The 23,347-nt window shown below is 40.3% G+C and overlaps 1 protein-coding gene and 1 pseudogene across 1 annotated transcript in view; both read right to left on the bottom strand.

The window, feature by feature from the left end:
- The window catches only part of smpd3 (sphingomyelin phosphodiesterase 3), a 65,335-nt gene that overhangs the window by 30,494 nt on the left and 11,494 nt on the right, over positions 1-23,347 (bottom strand). The window lies entirely within an intron of this gene.
- Positions 12,764-13,231, bottom strand: LOC137594319 (small nuclear ribonucleoprotein F pseudogene; annotated as a pseudogene).

Here is a 23,347-nt window from a genome sequence, read left to right on the forward strand (position 1 = left end):
TGGTTCCATCAGTGCTCTGATGGCCACAGGCAGACATTACAGTTAGGTTTGTGCTCTGATTAAGACAACGTTGTTCATGTGTTTTCTTAAGATGCTACACACTGCATCTGGTTCAAGGAGCATTCATGTTCACTGTTCATGTTCATGGAGATGTGTGTGTCTGTATTTGCTGTAAATTAACAAGATCACAAAAAACATTTGGGGTGTGGGTTAAACATGAAAATAAAGGATTACATTAAGTTAAATTATATGCCTAAAAAGTACAGCATTGAGTGACAATATCAAAAGAACCGAAGTCGGTGGAACAATTTGGTTGCAGATAACAGTGAATAACTATTTAACCTTCACACCCTCCTCGGCAATTTGGCACATTTTTCTCAACTTGTTCAAACAGTTTTTGGTTGTGTTACAGGTTGCAGAATAATTTGCTTTTGCAAGGATTTTTCTTTTTTAGCTATGAAAATCAGTGTCCTTTACTTCTACATGTAATTTATAACATGCATTTTGCACCTATTGTAATAATCATACATCAACATCTTCTTCATAAAAAACTTGAAACTTGCTTAGAATAACCAAAATAGAATCCTTCTTGGATGTGACAAAGATTAGAACAAAATTAATGTGATTCCCTCTGGACACTGAGGAGACTCATTAAAATTATATTTTTAATCTCTCTTTCATTAGAATATAAAACCATGCAATCTGTAATGTTTGCATGCCATTTTGAAGAAAAGTAGTGAGGCCCCAAGAGCCTGTACTTTGTTGGATTGTCTGGCATTACCTGCTAGAATTTAAAATTAAATTTAAACGCAGATGTACAATTAATTCCTAAAATGACAGGAAATAACAGAAAAGAAAAACAAAAACAGCCCCGGCTGTTTTAAAGTGTCATGGTTCGGTGTTAGTGCTCTGTTGCTCTGCTGTGCTGGGGTGTGGCAGGAGGCGGGGCCGAACTCATGGGCGGAGCCTTGTCTCCACATCTGTTGTTCCTGACTAGCCTGAGGCTTTTTAAGCCGGGTTCTCTTTTGGTTCTTTGCCTGAGTAAACAATGGATGAAAACTTCTCCACAGGTGTCCTGGTTTGGGTCCAAATCCTGTTTGTGACATAAAAATGTCATCTCTGAAGCAACAACTTCTAGTCCCTGAGTGCATTTCAACTGAAATCATAATACTAACACAGACCAGAGTAGGGACACAATCAAATCAGCATGAATAAATAATGACTAGATTAATTCATTCATTTAGGCAGACACAGTGAGAGTATTGACCTCGGTGTAACTTTATAACCCCCCTCCCCAGGGACAACCAGAGGAGCAGGTTAACATAGTAGTGTGTCCATAGCAGTAAACCATCATAACAGAGCAGGAGGGGCCCACCATGTGTTGTACACACATTATGCTAAAACATGCACGTCTCATATTAAAATGGGCGAGGACTCAAATTACACAGTACATTGCAGCTGAACAGCTGCACTAATGCAGTGTTGACTGATTAATAACATGTATCTACACAGGATGAGGGGGACACGTGGGCTGTCATACAGACCGCTTTATATCTGGGGCTGTCCGTTTATCGAAGTCTGTTCCGCTGAGCCTTTTGTCATTCCTGTCTCCGTCTCTCTTTTGTCGGCCACAATCATCGTCTGAATAGCACGACTTTACTGGAATAACAGCTTGACATCTTCTATGGGCTCCAAACCGATGTGTGCAGGGATGTTTCATGTCGGCACAGAACAACTTTACAGAACAGATGTTTAAGGATGGACTCGGAAGACTGACTTGGTGGTGATTATTGATTTCTTTGCTCACTGGTTGACTGGTTTTAAGGTCTGAGATGGAGGCTCAACTGATTGGAACGACTGCTAGACAAATTCACTGCCTGGCATTTTCAGCCTGTCTTCATTAACATGGACTACTTATAGCTCACACACACATGTAAGACAAGAATATTTAAAATACAATAGGATCGTTGACTTACACTAATTTTTTAAATTCATATTCAAACATTTTTCTTGCAGCTAAATTACAGCATAAACAGCAAAGTTAACCTGATTTTGATTACACGTCACAAAAGGGTTATGTTTCATAGCTTTCATCAGCTTTTAGATTTTGCGCCGATGAAAATCTGATTTAAACGTTTCTGTGTGGCTCAGAGTTAGATGAGATAATTCTAAAGCATCATATTCAACATGGTGAAGACCCCCAGGTGTTTGGCCTGCCCCCACTAACAGGAGGAAGTCATTCTACAGAAGATTACAGTCAGTGAAATACTGAGCGTGCACCTCTCAGTGCAACCAAATATTTCAGTCTGCCACTAAATGCAGACAATGGATTCTGAACATCTGTCCATCATTTTTCACTTCCTGAGCATTACTTAAAATCTGTTGAAAACTTTATCATCAGATATTCTACACACAACCTTTTTTAGTCACAGGGGCCCAAGATCAGGGTTTTAATCCACAAGTTGTTTCTACGCTAATATTAGTTCATATAATTATGCGTGCATGTCTCATATCATAAATACAGAGGGTTGTGTCAGGAAGGGAATCTGGCGTAAAACCTTTGCCAAATCAAAGATGCAAATCAAACCTATGACTTCATTACCGGATCGGTCGAGGCCCGGGTTAACAACGACCGCCATCGGCATCGGCGCTGTTGACCTACAGGGCGCCGGTGGAAATTGGATTACTGTTGGTCGAAGAAGGAGAGGAGGAAAGTGCGTTCGCACGAAGAAAGAGAAGAGGAACACCAAGAGTATAGGACTAAGAGTAGGGACGCTGAATGTTGGAACTATGACAGGAAAAGGTAGAGAGTTGGTTGACATGATGCAGAGGAGGAAGGTAGACATACTGTGTGTCCAGGAGACCAGGTGGAAAGGTAGCAAGGCTAGAAGTTTAGGAGCAGGGTTCAAGTTGTTCTATCATGGTGTAGATGGGAAGAGAAATGGAGTAGGAGTTATCTTGAAGGAGGAGTTTGTTAGGAATGTCCTGGAGGTAAAAAGAGTGTCAGATAGAGTGATGAGTCTGAAGCTAGAAATAGAAGGTGTGATGTTCAATGTTGTTAGCGGGTATGCTCCACAGGTAGGATGTGAGCTGGAGGAGAAGGAGAAATTCTGGCTGGACTTTGATGAAGTGATGCAGAGCATACCTAGAAGTGAGAGAGTTGTCATTGGAGCAGACTTCAAAGGACATGTTGGTGCAGGAAACAGAGGTGATGAGGATGTGATGGGCAGGTTTGGTATCCAGGAGAGGAACGCAGAAGGACAGATGGTAGTTGACTTTGGGAAAAGGATGGAAATGGCTGTAGTGAATACTTTCTTTCAGAAGATGCAGGACCATAGGGTGACCTATAAGAGTGGAGGTAGGAGCACACAGGTAGACTACATCTTGTGTAGACGGTGTAACCTGAAGGAGATCAGTGACTGCAAAGTAGTGTTAGGTGAGAGTGTAGCCAAACAGCATAGGATGGTGGTGTGTAGGATGACTCTGGTGGTGAGGAAGATTAAGAGGGCAAAGGCAGAGCAGAAGATGAAATGGTGGAAGCTGAAAAAGGAAGAGTGTTGCATGACTTTTAGGAAGGAGTTAAGACAGGCTCTGGGTGGTCAGGAGGTGCTTCCAGATGACTGGACAACTACAGCTAATGTGATCAGGGAGACAGGTAGGAGAGTACTTGGTGTGTCATCTGGAAGGAAAGTAGATAAGGAGACTTGGTGGTGGAATGAGGAGGTACAGGAGTGTATACAGAGAAAGAGGTTAGCTAAGAAGAAGTGGGACACTGAGAGGACTGAGGAGAGTAGACAGGAGTACAGGGAGATGCAGCATAAGGTGAAGGTAGAGGTAGCAAAGGCCAAACAACATGAAAACAACATACAGGTACAGGTACAACATGAAAAATTTAATGTAATTATTTTAAATACGCATAACTTCCACCTTAAACATGTTTACAGTGAGGCAGATTTTTAAATTGTAACTTAAACGTATTTACAGTGGAGCAGATATTTGCTTCAGATAAGTCCTTTGCTGCTCCACTGTTGTGCTGAGAAGACAAAGTTTGCTAATTAATCCCACTGTTTGTGAAACCCTGCTGCCCGTGAGGTTTCACCAGAGGAGCTGTGTTTCATGGTGAAGAAGTGATCTGAATTTCTATTTCCTGTTCCACTGATTAGAATAAAAGCTGCTTCCCACGGGGTTACTGATAGTCTTCTTATTTCACTTCAAGAATAACTTGAAAACCAAATTTTCATTCTATGACAAACTGCACGGTGGAGAAAGAGTAAAAAAGGACAACAAGCCAAGCAGGAGCTCCACAGAAATTGCACATATATATTTCTTCTAAAGCCAGACGTATATTTATTTATTTACATATGTACCACAGTATATGCTATTTAAAATAGGTCATTAAATGTTTTTATTTTCCTATTTACGTGCAAACAAAATTATACCTTCATGTATAACAAGACTAGATAGATAAAGTTGAAATACATGTGATGTGAGGGATTGCATCGAAGACAAATTGAGATTTAAAATGCCATGTTTTACTCCAAATACTGAAAATACAACAATAAAAACAACTGTTTAAAGAGTCAGCTGTTTAGATTGGAAAAGCAATAAAATAAGATTGGTTAATTATATAACTTACAAACTAAACGGCTACCAAATTGGGTAACAATTCTTTTCAGGCTGTGATGACCAGTAATTTTAATCGTGTTTCATCCTCATTCAATGCAAAATATGGTGAGTTCAGATTCAAAAACACAAATGTTTTTGCTGCCTTTTTTTTCTTTTATGAGATGAACTCCAAGTTCTAAAACATTTTCTACATACACAAAATAACCAGTCTCTTCAACATTATTCACAAATCTGTCTAAATCTGCGATAGTGAGTTCTTCTCCTTTGCTGAGATAATCCATCCCATCTCACACGTGTGGGTTATCAAGATGCTGATCAGAAAGGTGATTATTACACAGGTGAGTCTTAGACTGTCCCTCTATCAGCATCTTGTTGGGAGGGATTATTTAAGTAAAGGAGAAGTGTTCACTATCACAGATTTAAGCATATTTTAAAACAAATTTGACATAGTTTGTGTATATGGAAAATATTTGAGATCTTTGAGTTTAAAAATGGAAGCAAAAACAAATATTGCGCTTATGTTTTTGTTCAGCGTAATTCTGATAATCTCTTATAAGCATAAACATTCGTTTTAAAATCTTAAAACATCTTGTAGTTTCCAATAAACTGTGACCAAGAGTAATCTATTAAAACGTGTTAATTAAATGAACGTTTGTAAAACTGACAGCATTGTTCAAGTCAAGCACACATCATTCAAACCCGGCAGACAAATCAAAATAGTTTGATAAAAAATGCACTATTTCTGTCTGCTTTGTGCCTGTACGATGAATAAACCCCTGGAGTGTTCCTTGTGTTACATCTGTGATGAAAAGCTGCTCTCCAATTTGAATGTGAATACAATTAATGGCGTGAAACTGACAATGAGTGGCGCTTTGTCAAAGAGCAGTGTGGGAGTTTGTCTCCCAATTACACGCAAACTATGACCTTTCCCTCATTTGCATACATAATGATCAATGTGAATAGAGCTAACAACACACGCTTGTATGACTGCGGTTAAAGAACAGTCAAATTACAGATGACCAAATGTGAAACATGGTCACCATCCGCTTTATTTCTGACTTCAGGGTGAAATAATGGGCAGAAAAATGTTTTTTGTACAACATTCACATCACTGTGTCACCGCGAACCTGACCTTGTGGATTTATTTGTTCATTTGATCATTTCATTCTTTTTAGATGTTTAAGTGAAGTGTGGTCATTAGCTTGTGAAATATTTGGCTGTGGCCACAAACTGAGGTCAAAGTGATCTTGACATTAACCCCTCAAAATCTGACCTACTCTTTCTTCAGTCCCAGTGGACGATTGTTCAGAATTTTATGAAATAAAAAGAGGTTGATGCCAAAATAAATGCCCCCCTTGCCACAATATATGGCCCAATATGCATAGAAGCCTCAGTCTGTATCATCATCAGTTGGACCAGCTGAATTAATCGTCTCTACGTCTGAAATAGTGTCTGGATTAAACTAGACGTTTGAGCATGTGGGTTGTTTTTTTTCATCTGGCACATGGATGTCTGTTTTTAGGATCACACAAAAACTACGCGATGGATTTTCATGAAAGTCTGTAGCGGGATTGGTCGTGTCGGAGAAGAGAACCTATTAAATTTTGGCATGTATCTGGATGTGGAGGCAACTTGAGAACTGCAGACATTCAGCCTCAACATTAACTTGAATAAACTTCTCGTCTAATCAGAGCTCCTCCTTCTCTACAAGTGTAAGGATTGATATTTTTTATTTGGATCATACTTGGAAAATGGACCTCATTATTTCAGACGACTGCTCAACCATTCGTCATCTTGTCACGCTGTGTTTCCCTCATTCTGTTTCCTGGTCGTTAGTTTCACCCATCCTCGTGTGGTTTTCTGAGTTCCCACTCGTGCTTTCTCTCCTTTTGCGCTCCCAGTTGTTCCTTGTTCTACGTCACTCACCTGTAAGGCTTCTTCCCTCCACTCTGATCATCTGTCTGTTTGATCGTACAGTACGTGCGTCATGTTCTCACCTCCTCTTCATTTATCTACGTTTCCCTGTCCTTCAGTTCTGCTCCATCGTCAGTCCTTTGTTTCAAATGTATTGTTCTTTTTGCTAAGTCTGCTCCTCTTATTTCTGTGTTTATTGCTTAGATTTACGTGTGCACCAAACCTCTGCCCTTGCCTTCATCTATGCGGCCATCAGTTGTCTGCATCAGAGTCTGGGTTTGACTCCTGCTCCTTAGTCGGATATGTTTTATGACCTCTGAACTGCACTATGGTTGTGATGTGTCTGCACATGGCTCCTTATCTCTCAACTGCTCCACATCAAAACGCACCACGTATTTGATCTATTAAGAGTATATTGTGAGAGAAAATATACTTTGTGGAATAACAAAACATGGATTGACTATCTCACACCCCAACCTGCCTCATGATACACCTTGCTGTATAACGGAGCTCATTAGGATGCAACAACATCGACACCTCTGGGTGATGAATGCTGCTGTCATTGTGGAAACTGTAAACCCACCGATCGGCTTCAGAGCATTCTTTCTCCAGACCAAATCAATGCTGGCCGTCTGGATCAGCAGGAGAGAAACTTCAGGTGAGTGGAAACATGTGGTGTACATTTCGCTCATGTCAGCCTATCAGTAATATGTGTTTCGTCTCCAAACGTGTTTGATGTGAGCGAGACGTCTGCATATGCATGCTAGTATTCCACATGTGACATACCACATGGTGGCCGCATGTCTGTCAATACAGCAGCTGCATGAAGCAGCGGTCAAGAAACTCCTTGTGTCATGAAGGAGAGAAAACGCCACAACTGTACAAATGAGGGAACAGTCATCAAAGAAAAAGAACCATCTGGCAGGAAGTAAAATAGTGCTGCAGCACACAGGGTAATGACACCTTTTAAATCTCCTCACTTTCATTCTTTTGCTTCCTCATCTCTGATTTTACCTCAGCTTTCCTTGTCCTCTCGTTCAACCTGTCTTCTTCTCAATATTTATGTTTTATTGCTTTTAATTAGAGGCCAAATTGCTTCAAATGCCACATTTTGGAACAATTACCGATAGCGTCGCTTCCTTTCATTTCCTGTACTTATCCAGCATAACAGAGTCGGCCATCAGCTTCCGCAGGACTAGCAGTCATTTCAGAAAGGGCCTCATGAACTTCACTCACATGAACCAGCACATGTGAGTGATATCACTCTGCTCTCAACATGCTCCAGCGACTTCAGTTGTCATGGTCACACGCGCTTGGTAACTGTAGCAGAGCGGACGTCGGTGTGCTGAGAGCACACACATGAACAGTTAGAACACAGGTCTGGCTATCACATGCACACTCTGCTTTCATAGTGTGACCCTGTTTCCACGATGGCTCAGTCTTGGTTTTGTACAGCCTATGTTCCACACAAGTGATGCCCAAATCACATGTTTTTCTCCTGAATGATTATTTTCCAATTAATTGAGAATTGCAGCTGTTTGAGTGGCCGCACATTATCAACCTCCACAAAAGCAATCTGGGATGAGATCCGGCCTGTGGGAACTGTGGGGTGGAACAACAACTCCCACAAGTGCACCGGCTTCTAAACTGGAATGGATAAACTGTCAAATTATTTATCATCAGCCAGACGAGAGCCTGCAGCTAATTAGACTCAATATTTCCCAGCTGTATGGACGTCAGGCGCTTGGCTCTGTGTGTTTAGCTGCTGCTCATGCACAATATGTTTATGTGGTAAGAGCTGCCCTGCGATAAGACTGCAAGCATAACAAGTAATTCCTAGGAACTCTTCATGCATGCCCACCTTTTGCATTGTATTTATCTGATTGTGATTGTGAAACAAACGGACGGTGCAAAGCTGGAGTGTTTGTGTAAAACTACAGTTACAGTTATTTCCATTGTGCAAGAGACAACCTAGACTCTGCCCAATCTGCAGACTTCATTCTACTCGCATCACTGGGCTTATTACACACTGGGATACACAGCAGCCCCCCCCCCCCCCTGATAGAAACTGGTGCTTGCATCTGGTTACATGCAGTCAAATGGAGCTGTTGTTGAACAGACCAATGGGAGCAGGCACAGCGCCAAAATCTCAACCTTGGTTGGCCTTTTAATTACAGGCTTTAAAACCATTTGGGTCCTTTTGATGGTTGCTGAGTGGTTTCACTAAAGCAGAAATGAGTTAAATTGTTATCTTGAAGGCCCAAAAACCTTCAATCTGCATCCAAACCTTGAATGAAATGACAGCTTGAATTTATTACAAGCAAAAAGCTGAAATCATTTGGAAATGACACAAAGCATGCTGTCATGCCTACATTAGTTGTGGATTGTGTTGATCAATACAGTTTTGCATGAATACATTTTAATTAATTTAATCAATTTATATATTTATGTGTGTGTAGGCGGTAACACCAGATGTAATCAGACTTACAATGTGCAGGAGTGAATGGTTGGGAGGTGTAGAAGTTGGACTGTATAGCAAGAAGGATTTAAGATAAGATTTGATGAAACTTTGATGGAATTCAGATACTGATGTAAATTTGAAATTGCTTTCTTTCTTTCCCTTCCTTGAAATTGATTAGATGCTTTTTGGTACCTGATTATAATGACCCACAAAAATGTAACAGAATAAAATTAAAAAAATAAACAAAAACAAAAAGAACATTTTTTATTCTATTTAAGTGAACACCATCTTGTTTGGGTTATTAGGTTGCATCATTTGATTTGAAAGAGAGAAGGGCACGGTGTTCAGTCACTTGTCTGAGCACCGTAAGGCAATAGAAAGAGGTGAGGCAGACTTAGATTTCAGTTCTACATCCTGTCTTCACGTCTTTCTGGCTTCTTTCAGTCTCAGTAGGAAACATTAGCAGCTGTGATATAAAGCGACTCTGTGTGATTCCTGCTGCTGGTAAACACACTCACAGCACAGCTGGAAACTGAGGCCATTCTAGCGACTATTTGAAGGTATTTATAAATCGACGCATGTTGTCCCAGAACAATGAATTAATTTAGCTGTAGCCTGAAAATCAGAAAGAATCTTACAAAGTTCTTCCAAAATCACCTGCACAGGATTTTTCTGCAGACTGACAGTCGCTACCAGACATACTTTAGTCTATGTTCCTCCCTGGAATGACGAGCCGCTAGTACCAGAGATATTCTAACAGCAGTGGAGATACACCCATTTCTGATAAGATGGGTCTGATGGGTTCCCACAACATACTCCAGAATGAATGGAACTGTATGAAGCGTGGATTTCATTTCCAAAATGTCTGTGGGGTTTTGAAAGAAGGTGTTGGGTCACAATCAGTAGTGAATTGTGGTGGGGGTTTCGTTTCTCTTAAGACATTATTGTCTGAAGTCACCCACTAGCAGAACGCTGTGCAAACAGCGGCAAGTGTAATAATCATAAGTAAATAAGCACAAGTAACTTTTTTTTAATTGTAGCCACAAGGGGGCACATGGCAATGTCTTATTGTGCCGGTCAAAAGCCCGGATAAATACAGAGGGTTGTGTCGGGAAGAGCATTGCCAAATCAAACATGCAAGTCAAATCTATGACTTCCATACCAGGTTGGTTGAGGCCCGGGTTAACAATGACAGTCATCGGTGCTGTTCATACAGGGTGCCGGTGGAAATTGGATTACTGTTGGTTGAAGAAAGAGAAGAGGAAATTGTGTTTGTAGGAAGAGAGAGAAGAGGAACGCCAAGAGTATAGGACTGAGAGTAGGGAAGTTGAATGTTGGAACTATGACAGGAAAAGGTAGAGAGTTGGTTGACATGATGCAAGCTTCCAGATGACTGGACAACTACAGCTAATGTGATCAGGGAGACAGGTAGGAGAGTATTTGGTGTGTCATCTGGAAGGAAAGTAGATAAGGAGACTTGGTGGTGGAATGAGGAGGTACAGGGGTGTATACAGAGAAAGAGGTTAGCTAAGAAGAAATGGGACACTGAGAGGACTGAGGAGAGTAGACAGGAGTACAGGGAGATGCAGCGTAAGGTGAAGGTAGAGGTAGCAAAGGCCAAACAAGAAGCTTATGATGACTTGTATGCTAGGTTGGACAGTAAGGAGGGAGAGACTGATCTATACAGGTTGGCAAGACAGAGAGATAGAGATGGGAAGGACGTGCAGCAGGTTAGGGTGATTAAAGATAGGGATGGAAGTGTATTGACAGGTGCCAGTAGTGTGATGGGAAGATGGAAAGAGTACTTTGAAGAGTTGATGAACGAGGAAAATGAGAGAGAACAAAAGAGGTGGCTGTTCTAGACCAAAGAGTAGCAAAGATTAGTCAGGATGAAGTGAGGAGGGCACTGAAGAGGATGAAGAGTGAAGGAGGTTTGGAAGTGTCTAGGAGAGTTGGCAGTAGAGTTTCTGACTGGGTTGTTCAACAGGATCTTAGATAGTGAGAAGATGCCTGAGGAATGGAGGAGAAGTGTGCTGGTGCCCATTTTTAAGAACAAGGGAGATGTGCAGAGTTGTGGCAACTACAGAGGAATAAAGCTGATGAGCCATACAATGAAGTTATGGGAGAGAGTAGTGGAAGCTAGACTAAGGGCAGAAGTGAGCATTTGTGAGCAGCAGTATGGTTTCATGTCAAAACAGAGTACGAGGGATGCAGTATTTGCTTTGAGGATGCTGATAGAGAAGTACAGAGAAGGCCACAAGGAGCTGCATTGTGTTTTTGTAGATCTGGAGTGGCAGAGAAGTATGTTAGAGCGGTGCAGGACATGTATGAGGACTGTAAGACAGTGGTGAGGTGTGCTGTAGGTGTGACAGAGGAGTTCAAGGTGGAGGTGGGACTGCATCAGGGATCAGCTCTGAGCCCCTTCTTGTTCACTATGGTGATGGACAGGCTGACAGACGAGGTTAGACAGGAATCTCCATGAACTATGATGTTTGCAGATGACATTGTGATCTGCAGTGAGAGCAGGGAACAGGTGGAGGAGAAGCTAGAGAGGAGGAGGTTTGTCCTGGAAAGGAGAGGAATGAAGGTTAGCCGCAGTAAGACAGAGTACATGTGTGTGAATGAGAGGGACCCAAGTGGAAGAGTGAAAGGAAAGTTGTACAAAACTGTGGTGAGACCAGCGATGTTGTTTGGTCTACAGACAGTGTCACTGAGGAAAAGACAGGAGACAGAGCTGGAGGTAGCAGAGATGAAGATGCTGAGGTTCTCTCTGGGAGTGACCAGGAAGGATAGGATCAGGAATGAGTACACCAGAGGGACAGCACATGCTAGAGGTTTTGGAGATAAAGTCAGAGAGGCCAGACTGAGATGGTTTGGACATGTCCAGAGGAGAGATAGTGAATATATTGGTATAAGGATGCTGAGTTTTGAACTGCCAGGCAGGAGGCCTAGAGGAAGACCAAAGAGGAGGTTTATGGATGTAGTGAAAGAGGACATGAAGGTAGTTGGTGTGAGAGAAGAGGATGCAGAAGACAGGGTTAGATGGAGGCAACTGATTCGCTGTGGTGACCCCTGAAAAAGCCGAAAGGAGAAGAAGAAGAAGAAGAAGAATTTTTTTGGGATTTTTGCAGAAACACTTCAATCACATTCAAACATTTTACAATTTTTCATTGGATGAAAGTACTAAAGTGCTTCAAAAACACTAAAAACCAACAAATAAAAGGAAATACAATTTAAAAATTAGTGCATTATATTAGGAAGTTTGCAAAAGTGAGTTGATCATCAACTAAAGTGCATAGGACATTTTTGTGACACCAGATGTTCCTAAAGTTATTTTGGTCTTTAGTCATTTTATAAAAACCAAATTCTAGTTTTAAGGGACATCTGATGTTACAGCAAAAAACAGTAGCTGCTTCTTGAACAGAAGAAGAAGAAGAACAGATTAAAAACATTTGTCAAATGAGTGAAGAGCACTGCAAGACTCTTACACTCACTAAAAGCATGAAAGACTGTCTCACGAAGGGGACAGAATGGACACTGGCTGGACACAGCAGGGCTAAAAACAGAGATAAAAGCATTGGAACCGATGGCACTGTGTAAAATTCTCCACTGGAGGTCGGCTGTTTTTTTTCTTGAGGAGAGGTTTGTATAGAAGTCTCCGAAGAAGAAATTGTGTAATCATTTATTGTGTCTGTATCACAATGTTGCAACATAAAATTGGTCTCACATACAGTACAAAAAACAAACAAACTATAAAAAATAACCAAACCCCCAAGCACTTGTTTCACATAGTGAAAACACAAACACATCAACTTAACTATAAACCTCAATCACACTCTGGCAGAACGCCAAGTCTGGTCCTTTTCATCAGCTTCACTCTCTCATTTCTCCATCTTCTTCCTCTTCCTCCACTCCTCTGATGTACAAAACATTATTACACCTGATGAGCACTTCACCAAGATGACCTGCCAATGCTCCATCCACATATTCTTCTGTGTTTGCTAGCTGCATATTCATGTATGCATCTACCGATACCAGGTCGCCTTTATAGTCCATACCCCACTTCAGTTTCACCATCACCGGCTTGCCTGTCAGGCCGTTCAGGAATGGCTTTGGGTTTAGAGGTAAACTCATTTCTGTTTTATTTGATAATGGTCTGGATTAAGTCTAATTTTTCTAACTTTTCTTCACAATAACGTTGTCACTTCGTAGAACAGTACACACTTTGCCGCTGAACAGAAGAAGAAGAAGAAGAAGAAGTACTAAATATTTTATAAATAATTTAATAGGTTTTAGGTATATTTGATTACTATATATGCAGTTTTCGACAATAAAATTTTTTAAAAAATGTAAATTGTGTTGTTTTTGCCTCTTATTTTGTTATGTCCTGTAAATGAAGTCAGATTTTTCAGCATAGGATGATGGTAGCAGCAACAGGCTTCAAGGGACGCCTGAACAAACCAAGCATCAAATCTGATGTCCAGCAGAAAAGAAATGTGCCGTCAAACTGCTGTGGGAGTGACCTGACTGCTGTAGAAAGGTCTGTGATAAATACCTGAAGCTTAACATCTCTACTGATGATGTGACGAGTGCTGTCCCTTGTCCTTGCTAAAGAGTTCAACCACTAGAATGCCACTGTTAAAGACAAGTCAAAAGCAAGGGACACTATAAAGCGAGGGGCAGAGTTAACAGGAAGTGGGCCTTAAAATGGGAAATTATCATTTCTTTACTATAAATGATTTTAGACATTAAAATAAGAGAAAATAACCCTAACCCTAACCATTTAAAGTGGGCCAGCTTTTACAAGTCAGTCGGTCCTGGTCCACAAGCCCCACCCACAACGCTGTGTCTGATTGATAGGAATTGAAGAAGGATCCGAGGTGAGCAGCTGGAAAAATACTTTAGCTTATTAAATTGACATACTGTTAAACATACCGACAGTTCATTTAGAGACTAAAAACTCCTTTACACCCAGATTATGCTCTGATGTACTGCAAAGGGAGTCGGCCCTAAATACACACAACATGGACTTAGATAGACCGTATGTTAAAGACCATTTAAATAGGACTCTAATGTGTTAAAGATTTTCTATTCACACACTCTCCCTGTTCTTATGAAATCAATTTCCCGTATCTCATACTCTTTGGATACCCATGAATATCTTGAGCCATTGAGAGATCCCCACCTCCTCCTCTCTGTCTCATTTGCCCCTATAATTGTGGTTCTATAACAGGGTTAGTGGAAACATATAATATCATCACTATGAGACATGATATAATCAGTCCAGTAATATGATCAGGACCTGCTGCCACCTGCTTTTAACATCATTGCTCCCATAACTCTCATGCAGAATAAGGTTGATTCAAAGCAGGGGGGAACATGCAGATGTTTATGTTGGGTATAGATGGAGGTCTGAGAAGAGCAGTGGTAAGAAAATAAAGTACAAAATTATCCTGAAAGTTATGCAGCTGGTCTAAAAGATGTGTACCTAAAAGTCTATTGAAATTAATCGGGAGTGAAACGCAATACTACTGAACTATACAAAAAAACATCCAAGCATACAGAAAAGCCTTTCTGACATCATCTTAAATTAACTTTGATCAAAAATGTCTTGAGAGGGACGCCTTCCCAGCATGTTCTCATCGCGTAGAATATAAAAACCTGGCAACAATATAAATGACAGGAAAGATCAAAACGTTTTCAGCTTTAATTGTTTCATGACGTGCCTTCATGTCTGGGTCTCTGTCTCACTTGCTTCACATTTACCATCTCTGCTTCCTGTACTTGATCTAATAGGTCGCTTCACAGAGCAGTGCAGCATCACCTCTGGATTTTTACGTAACACTAGGCAGCTATTAGAGGCTTTCCACCATAACCTGCTTTTGATTTAGGGCACATTACGTCCTTAACGGTGGATGAGCTCTGCTATGAAATGTTAATACAGGAGGCTACTTTCAGTTCATGCAGTAAAATCTGTTGAATTTAATTCCCAAGGATGTTCATATTGGAACAATTAAATCAATGTTTTTTAGAGTGAGAGATGGTGCACCCCTTATGTAGCATGAAAAATTGCCCGGATGTGGGTTTAAGTGGGAGACGGGGATATATTATGCATTTATAACTTCAAGCATGACGCAATCCACATTAACACAAGCTACATGGCTGCTACAGTAAACAACCTACATCATGAACAAGAACCATGGCTGGAACACTGCTGCGAAGCTAGTATGCTAGAACCCTCCCAGTTGTTCTCATGTAGCCTACTCACTAATAATTTTAGCAACATGCCCACTGATCCTTATGATAGGCAGGTACATAGGCAGAAAGACAGGTAGGCTGTCTAAATATCTCAGTCACAGTAAAATCATTGGGCTGCTGTATTTTTGCTGATTGTTGACTGGATGCGGTCAAAAACTTTGACATTTTTTCACATTTTTTGTATTTTGTAGAATCATCCATTAACTTTGCCCTGTCCTGAGGCAGAGAACGTTCACCAGCTGCTAATGTTCATCTCAGCACAAATTATATTTTGCAAGTAATCTTGACTGGTTGCGTGATCTCAATGTTTCATGACTTTCCAATTAAGTGTGATGACCTGGATTGCTTGACCAAGCTACAAACTTCTTGTAATCTCAACTCGCAGCTCCTGGAACATTAACATTTTCATTTTTCATCTTCTCCCATCATGAACCACAGGGAGAGATCCAAGAATTGGAGGATACCTCCATCTTCTACTTGCCTTTGTTTTTCCTTTGTTCCTCCTCAACCCTCTGCATCAATAAAAAAAACAAATAAAAAGATAAGTGCCTCAGTAATATTTTTATAAAGACAAGAGCCTTTGAGGACAAATAGAAAACAGAAAGGCGAATCATTAATCACCAAGCCTTCCTTGTGCATTGCCCCTTCTGTTGTCTCCATCCTGACTATTCAGCACTAATTGGTATCACAATGGAGCTAAAGGTGGTTTGCAAAAAACTTCAAAGTACAGAAAAGTACACGTAGAAGCTACTAAATGATTTAGAAGAAGTTAATAATGTCTACCCTGCTTGCTTATTTCTAGATCGTATTGCTCTCCTGGCTCCCCTGGTTAACCTCAATATGCCAATCATTCAGATCTGCCCGTTGCACAGGACTGCTTTACCTGCTAAACCCACATTCAGCTGATTTTAATCATAACTCATGATTACCCAACAACCCTTTGGGGTTGAGCTCAGATAAATAGTGTATGTTTATGTATCTGTCCTTGTGTGCATGCTTTTTGCCTGTGTGTATCTCTCCATGAGTGTGTGAACGTGTACAGAGCTGTTGCTGTGTTTGGTCTGTGTGATGAAGAGCAGTCACTTCCTACTAGTCCAATTTCCTCAGGATGGATAGAAACATGGCGCTGGTCTGCTCAGTTTCACATCACACTCCTCTAGCCCGTTACCACATGTAGGTAATAAAGAACACCATGTTGACCCACTGCTCAAACAAATAAAGGAAACACTTAAATCACACATTCCTGATCTCAACTAATTAAATATTCAAGTTCAAAATCTATAAACACTCCATAGTATAATTTCTTGAGAACAAGACTATGAAAAACAAATTGAAAGAATATAAAATTGCCAACTGACTGAGGAGTGGATATCTAGAATCAAAGTGTAAAACAGATAACAGGCGGATCCAACTCGTGTATATAGTATGTCCTTTGTAGACTCTAAAGGACACACAGTATAGGAAGACCTCTAAACCTCTCTCATTATCATGTATGGACTCTATGCATTCTTTATAACGTGTGGACATACTCCTGGACAGATGGTCTCCTGGGATATCTTCCCATACTTGGGTCAGGATGTCACTCATCTCCTGGTATAATGTGCTGGTGGTGGGAGCTTCAATTCCTGACCTCTCAGAGATGCTCAAAGGGATTCATGTCTGAGGAATGGGTGGTACAGTCAATAACAGCAATGTCCCCACCATTCAGGAACTGCTGACACATCCAGCCACATGAGGCCAGGCATTGTCAATGGGTATGAGGATCTCATCCCAATATCTAACAGTATTCCAAGTACCTTCTCCCAGAAAATAGAGGTCTGGGTGACCCTCCAGGGATATGCTTCCCCAGACTGTCACTGACGCAGACAGCATAAAGTTTTCCACCTCCAGACTCTTTCACTTCTGTCAATTGAGCATGTTCATCCATGTTCATCCATGCACAAAGAAGAAGATAGCGGTCCTACTGCTGGGTTGTTGCCATCCTAAGACCCTCTCCACCTCTCTTGGTGTACTGGCTTGTTCCTGGTGTCTCCTTCATGCTCTTGACACCATGCTGAGAGACACAGCAAATGTTCTGGCGACTGCACATATGACTACTCCATTGTGGAGTAGCTGCTAGCTAAGCAAATCTTGTTGGCCGCAGATATCTCCACGTTGCAAAGGCAGTAGCATCCAGCGGGGGAACGGTCTGTGACCACCCCCTACAAATCAGTCCTGTTAGAGTGTCGTCTTACTAATTGTTTCTCCTCATCCGTTATCTGTTACTTGTGATAAGTATAACAATAACTATCTATAACTATCTATGATGCTAACAAACCTTGTTGTTCCTAGGAAGAACGTAAGCATGGTCATGCTCTCGGCTATTTCTGAGACACAGGCTAATATCTGGAAGTGGATAAGAGTATGAACGTCTGTCAAAATTCAATGGATAAACTGGCTGAAAACATTTAATGTCTGAGTTTGTTGACAACATATTGTAATGAGAGAGATGTTTTTGTTGATTCTGGGGGACGGGAACTTCACAAGCCTATTGACTTCTACCCGTCAGCCCTTTTTTTCCGGATGTTTTTGATGTTTGTAAATGTGGTGAAGGTGAGACGTCTTTTATAATTGAAGAAAAAAATTAATGTTATATGTGTAGCATCATCCCTTTGGTCAGAAGAGCTTACAATCTTTGCTGCTGCAGCAGTGAAACTGAAATAAAACATACAAAAACAGCATGTCAGGTCCTGATCCTTATACAGTACATTCGTAAATACAAGACATTAATATAAACTAGAGTTGTTATTAATAATTCCACACAGTCCACCAGTAACGAATGGCCGCTAGCTCAATGCTAACATAATATGGAAAATCCCATTTACGGGCTAATAGCGCGTTAGCATCGGTAGTGCGATTTACTTTTCCACACACACAGTAAACCAAAACGGGACATTATAACTAGTTGGATATCTCTGTCAGGATGTGCTTCAGGTGAACACACCTGTAATGACACAGTAAACCATCCAGCGACTCATCCCAGGTTTTCCATGGATCTGTAGTCGGTAAATGGAAAATCCCATTCCGATGCTAACGCGCTAGCCGGTCAATGGGATTTTCCATATTATGTTAGCATTGAGCTAGCCGACATTTGTTACTGTTGGACCGTGTGGAATTAATATTCTAAACAACGATAGGCCCTTCTCTTTGTGTTTTCTTGATGTTCTGTTGACACAACCGTTCACCTCGCAGGTAACCATGATATTTTTGGAGTTAATCGCGACGTGGATTGCATTATTTCTTATGGCTGCTAAACTATGCTGGGTGCCAGTGACGTATGATGCCCACGTGACCGCTGAACGCGGAAGCTGCTGCGGCACAGATTTTAAGGTTTTCTGACCAAACGGATGATGCTACACATATAAAATTTATTTTTTCTTCTATTTTTCATAATGATGAATAACATATACGTCACTTAAAATTAAATTTACTGTCCCTTTAACATGTCCAAAAATAATAATAATAATTAAAAAAAAAATCATAACAATATAGCTTCAGATCATTGCATAGCATATCAGCTCCAGATAAGACAAGACAAGATAAAATAAGACAAGACATGGTAAGATAAGATAAGATGAGATGAGATGAGAAAAGAAAAGAAAAGATAAGATAGATACAATAAGATATCTCATGATAATATACCTTATGATACGATATATCATGACAAGATAAGAATTTATTCCAGCAGCTGCAGCAAAAAAAAAACCACAAAAAAATGCAGTAGTACTGCTCTAAATGAATGAAATGCAGTCTGCCTGACACAGATATTTGTGGCTGAAAAGCAAAGGAAACCTGTTATTCAAAGCCTTTACTTGCCTTTTGAAATGATAACACCTCAAACTGATGAGCTGCTTCTGCCACTCTGAGCGGTTTGTTTGGTATTTACAGATTCTCTGTCAGATGGTTGCAGACGTGCAAATCCTGCATACCAGCTGTACGCACAAACCAAAGAAATGAACACATAGACAGGAATCGTGTGGTCAAACAAACAGTCCTGTCAGGGGAATAGCAGATGGAGAAGTGTGCAGAGAAACAACCAAAAACATTAGCGTGTACCATTATAACCTTCTAACCTTTCCCTTGTTCCATTTATCCCTCAACCCTATTCAACCTTTCTCCCTTCTTTTTTTCATCATGCTCTTTCAATCGCTGTCCTACTGAACTGTGACCTTTGTCCCCTCCCCCCATGAAGGTGCAAGCCTTTACACAACCACACAACCACACAGACATACAAGCAATAAGAGGTATGGAGACATGGAGGCAGACCGACATGAGGTTTCACTCTGCTACATTAACTCATCAATACTTGACGGTTGCATTAGAATGCACATAACAATGTACAAGTACACACAGTGCACATTAGAAGCACACACATTCACATGCACAACAGTCATATCCACAGTCCCACACATCACTGTGTTCTGTGGCCTTGCAGCAGACTGAAGTATAGATTGTTCAGCATTGATTTGCTCTATATTTGTTAAATCTAACAGTGTCGTGCTGATAAACTGGCACAACACAATCACGCTCCATGGAAACGTGTTTTAGTTCCTCCGACCACATCCTTGTGTTCATGCACCCTAAACTTGAAAACGGTTTTGGTGGTTATTTGTCAACTTGCTTCCATTAGTGAGGCCTTATTTTCCAGATGAAACCTTTCATATCAGCGATTCCATAAAAAAGAAAAACGTCGTGAAAAATTGGCAGTCTCACAGGTTGTGAATCATGAAGCTGAAAATGACTTGTTGTATAACTTTGATTGTAGCAGGTGGCTATAAATATTTGCTAAAGCCAAATAGGAGAGAGAGAGAGACGTGTCTTTTAGAATTTAAATAAAAAAGAGAGAGATAAAAGCAGAAGAAAAAAAAGAAGAAAAAAGAAAAAAAATGAAAAAACAAAATCGTCTCTACACGCTCTAACCTCTATTGAGATAATTATCAAACTTCAGTCAAAACCAGCCTCTTTTACTCGCTAGTGTAGCTACATAGTTAAGTCTTCACTAAAAACTTGAAAATGTAGCTCATCAACTCCTATAGCTACCAACACTAACAGACAAGCCTGCTGTGATGTTTTGATGTTGTGAACAATGTTTGTTGATATGTGTGATGTCTTATTCTCTTTTAATTGTACAGTAACTGTTTGAATAAGTATATTTTTACTATATTGTCGATGTATTTTACTGATTTTACTATTTTACTACTTTTACTGCTTCTTATACATCATGGCCGGGGGACTACAGATGAAGACTAGCCTCCTGGTTAATTTTGGCTTTTTTAACCACGTATAATCATGTGTTTAGGAAATTGCATGGTCCCCTTTCAAATAAACTAAACTAAACTAAACTAAACTAAACTAAACTAAACTAAACTAAACTAAACTAAACTAAACTAAACTAAACTAAACTAAACTAAACAATTTCTGCCATATTCAGAGAAACTGATGAAACATGTAACAAAAAATTTAAATGATTCAAATTTTAGAAAGAATTGGATCAATGTCCATTTTCACTTTCAAATTAAATTTCTATTACCGTCATTAGCTTAATCAGATTCCTATAAAAGTAAATTGTGTTTTGATAATTAGATTCTTAACTGAAGATTGATCTACACTAAATGTGTAAACTAATGAATGAATGCTTTCCATAACAAATGACTCTAGTATGAGTTCTCTGGGAAAAACAAGAAAGCAGTGGTTCACCTCCTGCGTTCTGGTCACCCTGCTGCTGTTAGCTTCAGAGACCGGTCAGCACGAGCGCTGGTTTGCGTCACATAGACACGCAAAGTAGACAGGAACTTGAGGATCAATCCTTAGAACTAATATACAGCAAAACTAGGTCAGACAGTTTTAGCTGGTTGCCAATGGAATACAGAAAGAAAGTCCACGTAGCAGCAAAATGATTGCCCCTGTGGATCACACAATCATGCATCCAGTGCTCTATCTGCATACAGTTGGTAGTTCCTTCTCTAGGATAACACTGATTTTTCCAGTCAGCACCCAAAGTCCATTAAATCGTTTGAGCATAAGTGCCAAATAGTCTTGTGAACTTAAAAAAGGTGGGGAATGTCTTGAATCCACGCTTTTATCCAGGTTCTCTCCATTTTACTTGGTTCTTTCTTGCTATGCCACTCTTAACGGAACAGTTTTTTTGCTCGTGAGAAATGCACTTGTTTGGTGGAGGAAATTATTGAACATTGGTGTCCATCAACAAGCCTGCTGAATTTTCTCTAGCACCGACGTGAGGAACTTGAGCAAAGGTGTAGTATTTCCGTTCCCAAAGCTCTTCAACCAGTGCACGTGTCTCTGAGTGGGAGTGTTGTCTTTTCTGAACTCTTCACAACTTCCTACACACATTTGCACACACATGGACACATAAAGAAATACAAAATATCCTTTTTTAAAAAGTAGGAAGAGAATTAACAAACTCTTCGAACAAAAGTTGTGTCCCATACCATGTTAACTTGGGGCACAGGAGGATAACTGCTGATGTGTGACCCAATAAAGGCAAAAATTCTCATCTGTATGAACTTGCAGGAAACTGAATCTTAAACATCAGAGTAATAAAAAAACAAAAGGGAGCAGGTTTCAGTGAAAAAACCTAAATGAAACTTAAAGTGACCGGCGACAGCAGCAGACAGTAAAGTTAACGACCAGCTCTTAGTCATCATGGAGCATTTAGCAACCATAAGACCAATTCCATCAGGAGTTAGCGCTGAAAATATTAGAGCTAATCAAACACTTGGAAGTGTGAATGAATTTTAATGTTGCTCAATTTGTAATCATTATGACTTCATGTGGTACCACACAGCTGTAATTATGGGTTGCTGCATTGTTGCGAAAATATATATTACAGTTTTTATGAATAGAATTTAAATTAGATAAATAAAACCAGGGCTGTTGCCTCCTCTTAATATTTAGAGATCTCATTGTCCTTTGGTATTACCAGTAGCTCTGGCCGTGAACTGTAAAGCCTTCAGAGTAAATCCGCAATAAAGAACTGGCTGCAGTTTCCCAGATGACATATTGGATTTATTTATACAATTTCATCATGGTGTTAGAATCAGAGAATTGTGTTGCTGTTATACTACTGAACAGACTGACCTATACAGCATCTTTCTAGCCTGAGTGACTGTTCAAAGGATAAGAACAAGGAAAGAGAAACGCTATTCACCCCCACTGGTGGGGTGTGATAAATGTCCTGATGTTAACTTAGTGGACATTTTGTTGTTCATGTGACTCTGGACATTAGATTGTGTGATTTTCAGGTTTCAGAAGCCTTCTTTTCCTCAGTTTTACAGTGGTGTTACCTGAGAAACCCTGATCGAGGGCTCAGGGCACCGGTGATTGAAAGAACAAATAGAATAGGAGGGGTAGAGGGAGGGGGGGCATGAATATAGAAAGAAAACAGGAGCGAATGACTGCTGGCTGTTAGTGATGAATGTCGCTATGGAAACAGCCCAAAGTTCAGGTTATGGCAAACACAGGTAAATGTTTGAGAGAGAAAGAGAGAGAGAGACTGAAATAAGATTTCCTTTCACACCACAAAAACAGGCCAATCATTTAGAAAAGTTTAGTGTTGATGTTTTTCTATCCACAGAATTAAAATCTCTGTTTATTAAAAACCAAGCAGAAACCTCCAGGGATGAGAAATGAAGCCAAAAACTGCAGCTTCTAAAATGTTTCCTTGAGGTCATTAATGGAGTGTTGATCCACACAGACCAAACGCGCTAAAATGTCCACTTTAACAAAAGAAACACACATTTTCAGTTCAGCACAATACATGTGCTGAGGGTGCGTTTTTGTGCCATTCACTTAAGGGTTAATGCTAGATGTCTTCTCATTGTCCAACTGCACACATAATTCATCTCAGCTCCACACACACTACACACACTCCACCCAAAGCCCACCGTTGATTGGTGAATAAATCTAGTTAATGTTGTGATGGAGATCACTCTCATGCCAGGTACCAGATTTGAAGGTCAGTAAATAGTGACATGCTTGAATAATTTATAACTTAACACTTAAATGTCAGTTTCTTCCTTCATATGTCTT

The sequence above is a fragment of the Antennarius striatus genome, chromosome 4 (assembly GCF_040054535.1).
Source record: "Antennarius striatus isolate MH-2024 chromosome 4, ASM4005453v1, whole genome shotgun sequence".
NCBI lineage: Eukaryota > Metazoa > Chordata > Actinopteri > Lophiiformes > Antennariidae > Antennarius > Antennarius striatus.